Source organism: Schistocerca gregaria, unplaced genomic scaffold (assembly GCF_023897955.1).
Source record: "Schistocerca gregaria isolate iqSchGreg1 unplaced genomic scaffold, iqSchGreg1.2 ptg000174l, whole genome shotgun sequence".
Classification (NCBI taxonomy): domain Eukaryota; kingdom Metazoa; phylum Arthropoda; class Insecta; order Orthoptera; family Acrididae; genus Schistocerca; species Schistocerca gregaria.
Window position 1 is genome coordinate 944,898 of NW_026061726.1, and position 17,588 is coordinate 962,485.

Below are 17,588 nucleotides of genomic sequence, written 5' to 3' on the forward strand. Positions count from 1 at the left end.
TTGAGAATCTTACGGGAACACTTGTACTGTTTCTAAATAAAGTGTAGGCGTGGGAGGAGGGTGCTTCCCGCGCACTAATAACAGCACGCTTGCCAATTGTGGATGCTAATCATTCGCTTGTATCTTCCTAGACACATCTGCAGGCTGAGAATTATTCCACTTGCATGGCAAGGTGCGCATGTAGGTGTGTTAAAAATTCTGGAGGCACCGGGTATTGATCCCAGTACCTCTCCCATACTAAGCTAGCGCTCTACCACCTGAGCTACGCCCGCCCCCCCGAAGACTAATGGTGCTACAAACAGCCATATAGATGACACAGACCCTTGCACTCCCATTATTCAGCAGACAAACACTACTCTCTATGTATCCGTTAGGGTGTCTTTCAGGTTTCGTGCATTCTGTATCGAATCGTAGTTGGCCACAATGAAAGTGGCACGTATAACGTCGAAAATAGAGTTCGGACACCGCTCTGAGTAAGTCGAACGTGTTGTCCACCCTCTAGACTTCAATGAGGTTAAGCCGTGATACCTAAGACAGATCTGCACTCGATGACACCTCGATAACAGCCGGTCCCCACACTTACACCTTGCTCTCCTTACATCAGTTTACATCATATCAGTCTGTGACGCTGGCTTTGCAACATCTTGCGTGCCTTTAGGTTCGCCGCGACCAACACTTACAATGCACTGACCACAAAAAATGGAGGCGCCGCGGCTTGAACGCTGCACCTTTCACATGCGAAGCGAACGCGCTACCAACTGAGCTACGCCACATGCACGACCAAACTGCGCTATTCCCCATTCTTTGCGACTCTGATGCGCACGGACACGATGGTTGGTTGGTTTTTAGCGGTGAAGGGAGCAGAGTACAAAGGCGCGGACACGTTCATATACACAAACGTTCCAAGTAGTTTCGATGCTCTGGTATTACAAATGCAAATTCCGTCTGTTTTTAACGTCTTAAATTGAAAGAGCCGTCACAAATTGCTCCGTTTTCGCTCCTTATCGACAATCATACAGCACCTGAGGTAACAAACACATCTCGAGCCCCATTGTGCACTCCATTATTCATGCCAACTCAGTGCCTCGCTCTTTACTACTGTGTACTAATCTTGTCCTCCAACTGCAAAACCCTGGGCCACAACAAGTTTCCGCGTCTCCATTGCACTGCGCATACAACAAAACGCTCCCCAAACTTGGCACTCACCCACGCAGCCGACTTTTCCGACTTTCCACGACGCTCACGCAACGCTCACGCTAGTGACAGCATTATTTATAGTTCGACGTCGCGCCAAAGCGAATGAGCACATTTCGCCTACGGCTTAGGCCGCCCTCCTAGTGTGTCTGCTCGGTGTCTGCAGGCAGCGAGGGTCTGCTAGCTTCCTGTGTTCGCACCTATGTCACCTGTGCTTGCTTGTCAGAGACAGACTATCGCAAAACATACAACTCACTCCATGAATTGATTGCTACGGCATCTGTTATCAGCAGTCACAACTAGCAACACCAGTAGCAGCCGACTGCACGCAAAGAATAGGAATGTGCAGTGGGATTTACGTGAACTCGGCGCAACGCAGATCTTTCCGGCATAGGCTTGAGAATCTTACGGGAACACTTGTACTGTTTCTAAATAAAGTGTAGGCGTGGGAGGAGGGTGCTTCCCGCGCACTAATAACAGCACGCTTGCCAATTGTGGATGCTAATCATTCGCTTGTATCTTCCTAGACACATCTGCAGGCTGAGAATTATTCCACTTGCATGGCAAGGTGCGCATGTAGGTGTGTTAAAAATGCTGGAGGCACCGGGTATTGATCCCAGTACCTCTCGCATACTAAGCTAGCGCTCTACCACCTGAGCTACGCCCGCCCCCCCGAAGACTAATGGTGCTACAAACAGCCATATAGATGACACAGACCCTTGCACTCCCATTATTCAGCAGACAAACACTACTCTCTATGTATCCGTTAGGGTGTCTTTCAGGTTTCGTGCATTCTGTATCGAATCGTAGTTGGCCACAATGAAAGTGGCACGTATAACGTCGAAAATAGAGTTCGGACACCGCTCTGAGTAAGTCGAACGTGTTGTCCACCCTCTAGACTTCAATGAGGTTAAGCCGTGATACCTAAGACAGATCTGCACTCGATGACACCTCGATAACAGCCGGTCCCCACACTTACACCTTGCTCTCCTTACATCAGTTTACATCATATCAGTCTGTGACGCTGGCTTTGCAACATCTTGCGTGCCTTTAGGTTCGCCGCGACCAACACTTACAATGCACTGACCACAAAAAATGGAGGCGCCGCGGCTTGAACGCTGCACCTTTCACATGCGAAGCGAACGCGCTACCAACTGAGCTACGCCACATGCACGACCAAACTGCGCTATTCCCCATTCTTTGCGACTCTGATGCGCACGGACACGATGGTTGGTTGGTTTTTAGCGGTGAAGGGAGCAGAGTACAAAGGCGCGGACACGTTCATATACACAAACGTTCCAAGTAGTTTCGATGCTCTGGTATTACAAATACAAATTCCGTCTGTTTTTAACGTCTTAAATTGAAAGAGCCGTCACAAATTGCTCCGTTTTCGCTCCTTATCGACAATCATACAGCACCTGAGGTAACAAACACATCTCGAGCCCCATTGTGCACTCCATTATTCATGCCAACTCAGTGCCTCGCTCTTTACTACTGTGTACTAATCTTGTCCTCCAACTGCAAAACCCTGGGCCACAACAAGTTTCCGCGTCTCCATTGCACTGCGCATACAACAAAACGCTCCCCAAACTTGGCACTCACCCACGCAGCCGACTTTCCCGACTTTCCACGACGCTCACGCAACGCTCACGCTAGTGACAGCATTATTTATAGTTCGACGTCGCGCCAAAGCGAATGAGCACATTTCGCCTACGGCTTAGGCCGCCCTCCTAGTGTGGCTGCTCGGTGTCTGCAGGCAGCGAGGGTCTGCTAGCTTCCTGTGTTCGCACCTATGTCACCTGTGCTTGCTTGTCAGAGACAGACTATCGCAAAACATACAACTCACTCCATGAATTGATTGCTACGGCATCTGTTATCAGCAGTCACAACTAGCAACACCAGTAGCAGCCGACTGCACGCAAAGAATAGGAATGTGCAGTGGGATTTACGTGAACTCGGCGCAACGCAGATCTTTCCGGCATAGGCTTGAGAATCTTACGGGAACACTTGTACTGTTTCTAAATAAAGTGTAGGCGTGGGAGGAGGGTGCTTCCCGCGCACTAATAACAGCACGCTTGCCAATTGTGGATGCTAATCATACGCTTGTATCTTCCTAGACACATCTGCAGGCTGAGAATTATTCCACTTGCATGGCAAGGTGCGCATGTAGGTGTGTTAAAAATTCTGGAGGCACCGGGTATTGATCCCAGTACCTCTCCCATACTAAGCTAGCGCTCTACCACCTGAGCTACGCCCGCCCCCCCGAAGACTAATGGTGCTACAAACAGCCATATAGATGACACAGACCCTTGCACTCCCATTATTCAGCAGACAAACACTACTCTCTATGTATCCGTTAGGGTGTCTTTCAGGTTTCGTGCATTCTGTATCGAATCGTAGTTGGCCACAATGAAAGTGGCACGTATAACGTCGAAAATAGAGTTCGGACACCGCTCTGAGTAAGTCGAACGTGTTGTCCACCCTCTAGACTTCAATGAGGTTAAGCCGTGATACCTAAGACAGATCTGCACTCGATGACACCTCGATAACAGCCGGTCCCCACACTTACACCTTGCTCTCCTTACATCAGTTTACATCATATCAGTCTGTGACGCTGGCTTTGCAACATCTTGCGTGCCTTTAGGTTCGCCGCGACCAACACTTACAATGCACTGACCACAAAAAATGGAGGCGCCGCGGCTTGAACGCTGCACCTTTCACATGCGAAGCGAACGCGCTACCAACTGAGCTACGCCACATGCACGACCAAACTGCGCTATTCCCCATTCTTTGCGACTCTGATGCGCACGGACACGATGGTTGGTTGGTTTTTAGCGGTGAAGGGAGCAGAGTACAAAGGCGCGGACACGTTCATATACACAAACGTTCCAAGTAGTTTCGATGCTCTGGTATTACAAATGCAAATTCCGTCTGTTTTTAACGTCTTAAATTGAAAGAGCCGTCACAAATTGCTCCGTTTTCGCTCCTTATCGACAATCATACAGCACCTGAGGTAACAAACACATCTCGAGCCCCATTGTGCACTCCATTATTCATGCCAACTCAGTGCCTCGCTCTTTACTACTGTGTACTAATCTTGTCCTCCAACTGCAAAACCCTGGGCCACAACAAGTTTCCGCGTCTCCATTGCACTGCGCATACAACAAAACGCTCCCCAAACTTGGCACTCACCCACGCAGCCGACTTTCCCGACTTTCCACGACGCTCACGCAACGCTCACGCTAGTGACAGCATTATTTATAGTTCGACGTCGCGCCAAAGCGAATGAGCACATTTCGCCTACGGCTTAGGCCGCCCTCCTAGTGTGGCTGCTCGGTGTCTGCAGGCAGCGAGGGTCTGCTAGCTTCCTGTGTTCGCACCTATGTCACCTGTGCTTGCTTGTCAGAGACAGACTATCGCAAAACATACAACTCACTCCATGAATTGATTGCTACGGCATCTGTTATCAGCAGTCACAACTAGCAACACCAGTAGCAGCCGACTGCACGCAAAGAATAGGAATGTGCAGTGGGATTTACGTGAACTCGGCGCAACGCAGATCTTTCCGGCATAGGCTTGAGAATCTTACGGGAACACTTGTACTGTTTCTAAATAAAGTGTAGGCGTGGGAGGAGGGTGCTTCCCGCGCACTAATAACAGCACGCTTGCCAATTGTGGATGCTAATCATTCGCTTGTATCTTCCTAGACACATCTGCAGGCTGAGAATTATTCCACTTGCATGGCAAGGTGCGCATGTAGGTGTGTTAAAAATTCTGGAGGCACCGGGTATTGATCCCAGTACCTCTCGCATACTAAGCTAGCGCTCTACCACCTGAGCTACGCCCGCCCCCCCGAAGACTAATGGTGCTACAAACAGCCATATAGATGACACAGACCCTTGCACTCCCATTATTCAGCAGACAAACACTACTCTCTATGTATCCGTTAGGGTGTCTTTCAGGTTTCGTGCATTCTGTATCGAATCGTAGTTGGCCACAATGAAAGTGGCACGTATAACGTCGAAAATAGAGTTCGGACACCGCTCTGAGTAAGTCGAACGTGTTGTCCACCCTCTAGACTTCAATGAGGTTAAGCCGTGATACCTAAGACAGATCTGCACTCGATGACACCTCGATAACAGCCGGTCCCCACACTTACACCTTGCTCTCCTTACATCAGTTTACATCATATCAGTCTGTGACGCTGGCTTTGCAACATCTTGCGTGCCTTTAGGTTCGCCGCGACCAACACTTACAATGCACTGACCACAAAAAATGGAGGCGCCGCGGCTTGAACGCTGCACCTTTCACATGCGAAGCGAACGCGCTACCAACTGAGCTACGCCACATGCACGACCAAACTGCGCTATTCCCCATTCTTTGCGACTCTGATGCGCACGGACACGATGGTTGGTTGGTTTTTAGCGGTGAAGGGAGCAGAGTACAAAGGCGCGGACACGTTCATATACACAAACGTTCCAAGTAGTTTCGATGCTCTGGTATTACAAATGCAAATTCCGTCTGTTTTTAACGTCTTAAATTGAAAGAGCCGTCACAAATTGCTCCGTTTTCGCTCCTTATCGACAATCATACAGCACCTGAGGTAACAAACACATCTCGAGCCCCATTGTGCACTCCATTATTCATGCCAACTCAGTGCCTCGCTCTTTACTACTGTGTACTAATCTTGTCCTCCAACTGCAAAACCCTGGGCCACAACAAGTTTCCGCGTCTCCATTGCACTGCGCATACAACAAAACGCTCCCCAAACTTGGCACTCACCCACGCAGCCGACTTTTCCGACTTTCCACGACGCTCACGCTAGTGACAGCATTATTTATAGTTCGACGTCGCGCCAAAGCGAATGAGCACATTTCGCCTACGGCTTAGGCCGCCCTCCTAGTGTGGCTGCTCGGTGTCTGCAGGCAGCGAGGGTCTGCTAGCTTCCTGTGTTCGCACCTATGTCACCTGTGCTTGCTTGTCAGAGACAGACTATCGCAAAACATACAACTCACTCCATGAATTGATTGCTACGGCATCTGTTATCAGCAGTCACAACTAGCAACACCAGTAGCAGCCGACTGCACGCAAAGAATAGGAATGTGCAGTGGGATTTACGTGAACTCGGCGCAACGCAGATCTTTCCGGCATAGGCTTGAGAATCTTACGGGAACACTTGTACTGTTTCTAAATAAAGTGTAGGCGTGGGAGGAGGGTGCTTCCCGCGCACTAATAACAGCACGCTTGCCAATTGTGGATGCTAATCATTTCCTTGTATCTTCCTAGACACATCTGCAGGCTGAGAATTATTCCACTTGCATGGCAAGGTGCGCATGTAGGTGTGTTAAAAATGCTGGAGGCACCGGGTATTGATCCCAGTACCTCTCCCATACTAAGCTAGCGCTCTACCACCTGAGCTACGCCCGCCCCCCCGAAGACTAATGGTGCTACAAACAGCCATATAGATGACACAGACCCTTGCACTCCCATTATTCAGCAGACAAACACTACTCTCTATGTATCCGTTAGGGTGTCTTTCAGGTTTCGTGCATTCTGTATCGAATCGTAGTTGGCCACAATGAAAGTGGCACGTATAACGTCGAAAATAGAGTTCGGACACCGCTCTGAGTAAGTCGAACGTGTTGTCCACCCTCTAGACTTCAATGAGGTTAAGCCGTGATACCTAAGACAGATCTGCACTCGATGACACCTCGATAACAGCCGGTCCCCACACTTACACCTTGCTCTCCTTACATCAGTTTACATCATATCAGTCTGTGACGCTGGCTTTGCAACATCTTGCGTGCCTTTAGGTTCGCCGCGACCAACACTTACAATGCACTGACCACAAAAAATGGAGGCGCCGCGGCTTGAACGCTGCACCTTTCACATGCGAAGCGAACGCGCTACCAACTGAGCTACGCCACATGCACGACCAAACTGCGCTATTCCCCATTCTTTGCGACTCTGATGCGCACGGACACGATGGTTGGTTGGTTTTTAGCGGTGAAGGGAGCAGAGTACAAAGGCGCGGACACGTTCATATACACAAACGTTCCAAGTAGTTTCGATGCTCTGGTATTACAAATGCAAATTCCGTCTGTTTTTAACGTCTTAAATTGAAAGAGCCGTCACAAATTGCTCCGTTTTCGCTCCTTATCGACAATCATACAGCACCTGAGGTAACAAACACATCTCGAGCCCCATTGTGCACTCCATTATTCATGCCAACTCAGTGCCTCGCTCTTTACTACTGTGTACTTACCTTGTCCTCCAACTGCAAAACCCTGGGCCACAACAAGTTTCCGCGTCTCCATTGCACTGCGCATACAACAAAACGCTCCCCAAACTTGGCACTCACCCACGCAGCCGACTTTTCCGACTTTCCACGACGCTCACGCAACGCTCACGCTAGTGACAGCATTATTTATAGTTCGACGTCGCGCCAAAGCGAATGAGCACATTTCGCCTACGGCTTAGGCCGCCCTCCTAGTGTGGCTGCTCGGTGTCTGCAGGCAGCGAGGGTCTGCTAGCTTCCTGTGTTCGCACCTATGTCACCTGTGCTTGCTTGTCAGAGACAGACTATCGCAAAACATACAACTCACTCCATGAATTGATTGCTACGGCATCTGTTATCAGCAGTCACAACTAGCAGCACCAGTAGCAGCCGACTGCACGCAAAGAATAGGAATGTGCAGTGGGATTTACGTGAACTCGGCGCAACGCAGATCTTTCCGGCATAGGCTTGAGAATCTTACGGGAACACTTGTACTGTTTCTAAATAAAGTGTAGGCGTGGGAGGAGGGTGCTTCCCGCGCACTAATAACAGCACGCTTGCCAATTGTGGATGCTAATCATTCGCTTGTATCTTCCTAGACACATCTGCAGGCTGAGAATTATTCCACTTGCATGGCAAGGTGCGCATGTAGGTGTGTTAAAAATTCTGGAGGCACCGGGTATTGATCCCAGTACCTCTCGCATACTAAGCTAGCGCTCTACCACCTGAGCTACGCCCGCCCCCCCGAAGACTAATGGTGCTACAAACAGCCATATAGATGACACAGACCCTTGCACTCCCATTATTCAGCAGACAAACACTACTCTCTATGTATCCGTTAGGGTGTCTTTCAGGTTTCGTGCATTCTGTATCGAATCGTAGTTGGCCACAATGAAAGTGGCACGTATAACGTCGAAAATAGAGTTCGGACACCGCTCTGAGTAAGTCGAACGTGTTGTCCACCCTCTAGACTTCAATGAGGTTAAGCCGTGATACCTAAGACAGATCTGCACTCGATGACACCTCGATAACAGCCGGTCCCCACACTTACACCTTGCTCTCCTTACATCAGTTTACATCATATCAGTCTGTGACGCTGGCTTTGCAACATCTTGCGTGCCTTTAGGTTCGCCGCGACCAACACTTACAATGCACTGACCACAAAAAATGGAGGCGCCGCGGCTTGAACGCTGCACCTTTCACATGCGAAGCGAACGCGCTACCAACTGAGCTACGCCACATGCACGACCAAACTGCGCTATTCCCCATTCTTTGCGACTCTGATGCGCACGGACACGATGGTTGGTTGGTTTTTAGCGGTGAAGGGAGCAGAGTACAAAGGCGCGGACACGTTCATATACACAAACGTTCCAAGTAGTTTCGATGCTCTGGTATTACAAATGCAAATTCCGTCTGTTTTTAACGTCTTAAATTGAAAGAGCCGTCACAAATTGCTCCGTTTTCGCTCCTTATCGACAATCATACAGCACCTGAGGTAACAAACACATCTCGAGCCCCATTGTGCACTCCATTATTCATGCCAACTCAGTGCCTCGCTCTTTACTACTGTGTACTAATCTTGTCCTCCAACTGCAAAACCCTGGGCCACAACAAGTTTCCGCGTCTCCATTGCACTGCGCATACAACAAAACGCTCCCCAAACTTGGCACTCACCCACGCAGCCGACTTTTCCGACTTTCCACGACGCTCACGCTAGTGACAGCATTATTTATAGTTCGACGTCGCGCCAAAGCGAATGAGCACATTTCGCCTACGGCTTAGGCCGCCCTCCTAGTGTGGCTGCTCGGTGTCTGCAGGCAGCGAGGGTCTGCTAGCTTCCTGTGTTCGCACCTATGTCACCTGTGCTTGCTTGTCAGAGACAGACTATCGCAAAACATACAACTCACTCCATGAATTGATTGCTACGGCATCTGTTATCAGCAGTCACAACTAGCAACACCAGTAGCAGCCGACTGCACGCAAAGAATAGGAATGTGCAGTGGGATTTACGTGAACTCGGCGCAACGCAGATCTTTCCGGCATAGGCTTGAGAATCTTACGGGAACACTTGTACTGTTTCTAAATAAAGTGTAGGCGTGGGAGGAGGGTGCTTCCCGCGCACTAATAACAGCACGCTTGCCAATTGTGGATGCTAATCATTTCCTTGTATCTTCCTAGACACATCTGCAGGCTGAGAATTATTCCACTTGCATGGCAAGGTGCGCATGTAGGTGTGTTAAAAATGCTGGAGGCACCGGGTATTGATCCCAGTACCTCTCCCATACTAAGCTAGCGCTCTACCACCTGAGCTACGCCCGCCCCCCCGAAGACTAATGGTGCTACAAACAGCCATATAGATGACACAGACCCTTGCACTCCCATTATTCAGCAGACAAACACTACTCTCTATGTATCCGTTAGGGTGTCTTTCAGGTTTCGTGCATTCTGTATCGAATCGTAGTTGGCCACAATGAAAGTGGCACGTATAACGTCGAAAATAGAGTTCGGACACCGCTCTGAGTAAGTCGAACGTGTTGTCCACCCTCTAGACTTCAATGAGGTTAAGCCGTGATACCTAAGACAGATCTGCACTCGATGACACCTCGATAACAGCCGGTCCCCACACTTACACCTTGCTCTCCTTACATCAGTTTACATCATATCAGTCTGTGACGCTGGCTTTGCAACATCTTGCGTGCCTTTAGGTTCGCCGCGACCAACACTTACAATGCACTGACCACAAAAAATGGAGGCGCCGCGGCTTGAACGCTGCACCTTTCACATGCGAAGCGAACGCGCTACCAACTGAGCTACGCCACATGCACGACCAAACTGCGCTATTCCCCATTCTTTGCGACTCTGATGCGCACGGACACGATGGTTGGTTGGTTTTTAGCGGTGAAGGGAGCAGAGTACAAAGGCGCGGACACGTTCATATACACAAACGTTCCAAGTAGTTTCGATGCTCTGGTATTACAAATGCAAATTCCGTCTGTTTTTAACGTCTTAAATTGAAAGAGCCGTCACAAATTGCTCCGTTTTCGCTCCTTATCGACAATCATACAGCACCTGAGGTAACAAACACATCTCGAGCCCCATTGTGCACTCCATTATTCATGCCAACTCAGTGCCTCGCTCTTTACTACTGTGTACTTACCTTGTCCTCCAACTGCAAAACCCTGGGCCACAACAAGTTTCCGCGTCTCCATTGCACTGCGCATACAACAAAACGCTCCCCAAACTTGGCACTCACCCACGCAGCCGACTTTTCCGACTTTCCACGACGCTCACGCAACGCTCACGCTAGTGACAGCATTATTTATAGTTCGACGTCGCGCCAAAGCGAATGAGCACATTTCGCCTACGGCTTAGGCCGCCCTCCTAGTGTGGCTGCTCGGTGTCTGCAGGCAGCGAGGGTCTGCTAGCTTCCTGTGTTCGCACCTATGTCACCTGTGCTTGCTTGTCAGAGACAGACTATCGCAAAACATACAACTCACTCCATGAATTGATTGCTACGGCATCTGTTATCAGCAGTCACAACTAGCAGCACCAGTAGCAGCCGACTGCACGCAAAGAATAGGAATGTGCAGTGGGATTTACGTGAACTCGGCGCAACGCAGATCTTTCCGGCATAGGCTTGAGAATCTTACGGGAACACTTGTACTGTTTCTAAATAAAGTGTAGGCGTGGGAGGAGGGTGCTTCCCGCGCACTAATAACAGCACGCTTGCCAATTGTGGATGCTAATCATTCGCTTGTATCTTCCTAGACACATCTGCAGGCTGAGAATTATTCCACTTGCATGGCAAGGTGCGCATGTAGGTGTGTTAAAAATTCTGGAGGCACCGGGTATTGATCCCAGTACCTCTCGCATACTAAGCTAGCGCTCTACCACCTGAGCTACGCCCGCCCCCCCGAAGACTAATGGTGCTACAAACAGCCATATAGATGACACAGACCCTTGCACTCCCATTATTCAGCAGACAAACACTACTCTCTATGTATCCGTTAGGGTGTCTTTCAGGTTTCGTGCATTCTGTATCGAATCGTAGTTGGCCACAATGAAAGTGGCACGTATAACGTCGAAAATAGAGTTCGGACACCGCTCTGAGTAAGTCGAACGTGTTGTCCACCCTCTAGACTTCAATGAGGTTAAGCCGTGATACCTAAGACAGATCTGCACTCGATGACACCTCGATAACAGCCGGTCCCCACACTTACACCTTGCTCTCCTTACATCAGTTTACATCATATCAGTCTGTGACGCTGGCTTTGCAACATCTTGCGTGCCTTTAGGTTCGCCGCGACCAACACTTACAATGCACTGACCACAAAAAATGGAGGCGCCGCGGCTTGAACGCTGCACCTTTCACATGCGAAGCGAACGCGCTACCAACTGAGCTACGCCACATGCACGACCAAACTGCGCTATTCCCCATTCTTTGCGACTCTGATGCGCACGGACACGATGGTTGGTTGGTTTTTAGCGGTGAAGGGAGCAGAGTACAAAGGCGCGGACACGTTCATATACACAAACGTTCCAAGTAGTTTCGATGCTCTGGTATTACAAATGCAAATTCCGTCTGTTTTTAACGTCTTAAATTGAAAGAGCCGTCACAAATTGCTCCGTTTTCGCTCCTTATCGACAATCATACAGCACCTGAGGTAACAAACACATCTCGAGCCCCATTGTGCACTCCATTATTCATGCCAACTCAGTGCCTCGCTCTTTACTACTGTGTACTAATCTTGTCCTCCAACTGCAAAACCCTGGGCCACAACAAGTTTCCGCGTCTCCATTGCACTGCGCATACAACAAAACGCTCCCCAAACTTGGCACTCACCCACGCAGCCGACTTTTCCGACTTTCCACGACGCTCACGCTAGTGACAGCATTATTTATAGTTCGACGTCGCGCCAAAGCGAATGAGCACATTTCGCCTACGGCTTAGGCCGCCCTCCTAGTGTGGCTGCTCGGTGTCTGCAGGCAGCGAGGGTCTGCTAGCTTCCTGTGTTCGCACCTATGTCACCTGTGCTTGCTTGTCAGAGACAGACTATCGCAAAACATACAACTCACTCCATGAATTGATTGCTACGGCATCTGTTATCAGCAGTCACAACTAGCAACACCAGTAGCAGCCGACTGCACGCAAAGAATAGGAATGTGCAGTGGGATTTACGTGAACTCGGCGCAACGCAGATCTTTCCGGCATAGGCTTGAGAATCTTACGGGAACACTTGTACTGTTTCTAAATAAAGTGTAGGCGTGGGAGGAGGGTGCTTCCCGCGCACTAATAACAGCACGCTTGCCAATTGTGGATGCTAATCATTTCCTTGTATCTTCCTAGACACATCTGCAGGCTGAGAATTATTCCACTTGCATGGCAAGGTGCGCATGTAGGTGTGTTAAAAATGCTGGAGGCACCGGGTATTGATCCCAGTACCTCTCCCATACTAAGCTAGCGCTCTACCACCTGAGCTACGCCCGCCCCCCCGAAGACTAATGGTGCTACAAACAGCCATATAGATGACACAGACCCTTGCACTCCCATTATTCAGCAGACAAACACTACTCTCTATGTATCCGTTAGGGTGTCTTTCAGGTTTCGTGCATTCTGTATCGAATCGTAGTTGGCCACAATGAAAGTGGCACGTATAACGTCGAAAATAGAGTTCGGACACCGCTCTGAGTAAGTCGAACGTGTTGTCCACCCTCTAGACTTCAATGAGGTTAAGCCGTGATACCTAAGACAGATCTGCACTCGATGACACCTCGATAACAGCCGGTCCCCACACTTACACCTTGCTCTCCTTACATCAGTTTACATCATATCAGTCTGTGACGCTGGCTTTGCAACATCTTGCGTGCCTTTAGGTTCGCCGCGACCAACACTTACAATGCACTGACCACAAAAAATGGAGGCGCCGCGGCTTGAACGCTGCACCTTTCACATGCGAAGCGAACGCGCTACCAACTGAGCTACGCCACATGCACGACCAAACTGCGCTATTCCCCATTCTTTGCGACTCTGATGCGCACGGACACGATGGTTGGTTGGTTTTTAGCGGTGAAGGGAGCAGAGTACAAAGGCGCGGACACGTTCATATACACAAACGTTCCAAGTAGTTTCGATGCTCTGGTATTACAAATGCAAATTCCGTCTGTTTTTAACGTCTTAAATTGAAAGAGCCGTCACAAATTGCTCCGTTTTCGCTCCTTATCGACAATCATACAGCACCTGAGGTAACAAACACATCTCGAGCCCCATTGTGCACTCCATTATTCATGCCAACTCAGTGCCTCGCTCTTTACTACTGTGTACTTACCTTGTCCTCCAACTGCAAAACCCTGGGCCACAACAAGTTTCCGCGTCTCCATTGCACTGCGCATACAACAAAACGCTCCCCAAACTTGGCACTCACCCACGCAGCCGACTTTTCCGACTTTCCACGACGCTCACGCAACGCTCACGCTAGTGACAGCATTATTTATAGTTCGACGTCGCGCCAAAGCGAATGAGCACATTTCGCCTACGGCTTAGGCCGCCCTCCTAGTGTGGCTGCTCGGTGTCTGCAGGCAGCGAGGGTCTGCTAGCTTCCTGTGTTCGCACCTATGTCACCTGTGCTTGCTTGTCAGAGACAGACTATCGCAAAACATACAACTCACTCCATGAATTGATTGCTACGGCATCTGTTATCAGCAGTCACAACTAGCAGCACCAGTAGCAGCCGACTGCACGCAAAGAATAGGAATGTGCAGTGGGATTTACGTGAACTCGGCGCAACGCAGATCTTTCCGGCATAGGCTTGAGAATCTTACGGGAACACTTGTACTGTTTCTAAATAAAGTGTAGGCGTGGGAGGAGGGTGCTTCCCGCGCACTAATAACAGCACGCTTGCCAATTGTGGATGCTAATCATTCGCTTGTATCTTCCTAGACACATCTGCAGGCTGAGAATTATTCCACTTGCATGGCAAGGTGCGCATGTAGGTGTGTTAAAAATTCTGGAGGCACCGGGTATTGATCCCAGTACCTCTCCCATACTAAGCTAGCGCTCTACCACCTGAGCTACGCCCGCCCCCCCGAAGACTAATGGTGCTACAAACAGCCATATAGATGACACAGACCCTTGCACTCCCATTATTCAGCAGACAAACACTACTCTCTATGTATCCGTTAGGGTGTCTTTCAGGTTTCGTGCATTCTGTATCGAATCGTAGTTGGCCACAATGAAAGTGGCACGTATAACGTCGAAAATAGAGTTCGGACACCGCTCTGAGTAAGTCGAACGTGTTGTCCACCCTCTAGACTTCAATGAGGTTAAGCCGTGATACCTAAGACAGATCTGCACTCGATGACACCTCGATAACAGCCGGTCCCCACACTTACACCTTGCTCTCCTTACATCAGTTTACATCATATCAGTCTGTGACGCTGGCTTTGCAACATCTTGCGTGCCTTTAGGTTCGCCGCGACCAACACTTACAATGCACTGACCACAAAAAATGGAGGCGCCGCGGCTTGAACGCTGCACCTTTCACATGCGAAGCGAACGCGCTACCAACTGAGCTACGCCACATGCACGACGAAACTGCGCTATTCCCCATTCTTTGCGACTCTGATGCGCACGGACACGATGGTTGGTTGGTTTTTAGCGGTGAAGGGAGCAGAGTACAAAGGCGCGGACACGTTCATATACACAAACGTTCCAAGTAGTTTCGATGCTCTGGTATTACAAATGCAAATTCCGTCTGTTTTTAACGTCTTAAATTGAAAGAGCCGTCACAAATTGCTCCGTTTTCGCTCCTTATCGACAATCATACAGCACCTGAGGTAACAAACACATCTCGAGCCCCATTGTGCACTCCATTATTCATGCCAACTCAGTGCCTCGCTCTTTACTACTGTGTACTAATCTTGTCCTCCAACTGCAAAACCCTGGGCCACAACAAGTTTCCGCGTCTCCATTGCACTGCGCATACAACAAAACGCTCCCCAAACTTGGCACTCACCCACGCAGCCGACTTTTCCGACTTTCCACGACGCTCACGCAAAGCTCACGCTAGTGACAGCATTATTTATAGTTCGACGTCGCGCCAAAGCGAATGAGCACATTTCGCCTACGGCTTAGGCCGCCCTCCTAGTGTGGCTGCTCGGTGTCTGCAGGCAGCGAGGGTCTGCTAGCTTCCTGTGTTCGCACCTATGTCACCTGTGCTTGCTTGTCAGAGACAGACTATCGCAAAACATACAACTCACTCCATGAATTGATTGCTACGGCATCTGTTATCAGCAGTCACAACTAGCAACACCAGTAGCAGCCGACTGCACGCAAAGAATAGGAATGTGCAGTGGGATTTACGTGAACTCGGCGCAACGCAGATCTTTCCGGCATAGGCTTGAGAATCTTACGGGAACACTTGTACTGTTTCTAAATAAAGTGTAGGCGTGGGAGGAGGGTGCTTCCCGCGCACTAATAACAGCACGCTTGCCAATTGTGGATGCTAATCATTCGCTTGTATCTTCCTAGACACATCTGCAGGCTGAGAATTATTCCACTTGCATGGCAAGGTGCGCATGTAGGTGTGTTAAAAATGCTGGAGGCACCGGGTATTGATCCCAGTACCTCTCGCATACTAAGCTAGCGCTCTACCACCTGAGCTACGCCCGCCCCTCCGAAGACTAATGGTGCTACAAACAGCCATATAGATGACACAGACCCTTGCACTCCCATTATTCAGCAGACAAACACTACTCTCTATGTATCCGTTAGGGTGTCTTTCAGGTTTCGTGCATTCTGTATCGAATCGTAGTTGGCCACAATGAAAGTGGCACGTATAACGTCGAAAATAGAGTTCGGACACCGCTCTGAGTAAGTCGAACGTGTTGTCCACCCTCTAGACTTCAATGAGGTTAAGCCGTGATACCTAAGACAGATCTGCACTCGATGACACCTCGATAACAGCCGGTCCCCACACTTACACCTTGCTCTCCTTACATCAGTTTACATCATATCAGTCTGTGACGCTGGCTTTGCAACATCTTGCGTGCCTTTAGGTTCGCCGCGACCAACACTTACAATGCACTGACCACAAAAAATGGAGGCGCCGCGGCTTGAACGCTGCACCTTTCACATGCGAAGCGAACGCGCTACCAACTGAGCTACGCCACATGCACGACCAAACTGCGCTATTCCCCATTCTTTGCGACTCTGATGCGCACGGACACGATGGTTGGTTGGTTTTTAGCGGTGAAGGGAGCAGAGTACAAAGGCGCGGACACGTTCATATACACAAACGTTCCAAGTAGTTTCGATGCTCTGGTATTACAAATGCAAATTCCGTCTGTTTTTAACGTCTTAAATTGAAAGAGCCGTCACAAATTGCTCCGTTTTCGCTCCTTATCGACAATCATACAGCACCTGAGGTAACAAACACATCTCGAGCCCCATTGTGCACTCCATTATTCATGCCAACTCAGTGCCTCGCTCTTTACTACTGTGTACTAATCTTGTCCTCCAACTGCAAAACCCTGGGCCACAACAAGTTTCCGCGTCTCCATTGCACTGCGCATACAACAAAACGCTCCCCAAACTTGGCACTCACCCACGCAGCCGACTTTTCCGACTTTCCACGACGCTCACGCAACGCTCACGCTAGTGACAGCATTATTTATAGTTCGACGTCGCGCCAAAGCGAATGAGCACATATCGCCTACGGCTTAGGCCGCCCTCCTAGTGTGGCTGCTCGGTGTCTGCAGGCAGCGAGGGTCTGCTAGCTTCCTGTGTTCGCACCTATGTCACCTGTGCTTGCTTGTCAGAGACAGAATATCGCAAAACATACAACTCACTCCATGAATTGATTGCTACGGCATCTGTTATCAGCAGTCACAACTAGCAACACCAGTAGCAGCCGACTGCACGCAAAGAATAGGAATGTGCAGTGGGATTTACGTGAACTCGGCGCAACGCAGATCTTTCCGGCATAGGCTTGAGAATCTTACGGGAACACTTGTACTGTTTCTAAATAAAGTGTAGGCGTGGGAGGAGGGTGCTTCCCGCGCACTAATAACAGCACGCTTGCCAATTGTGGATGCTAATCATTCGCTTGTATCTTCCTAG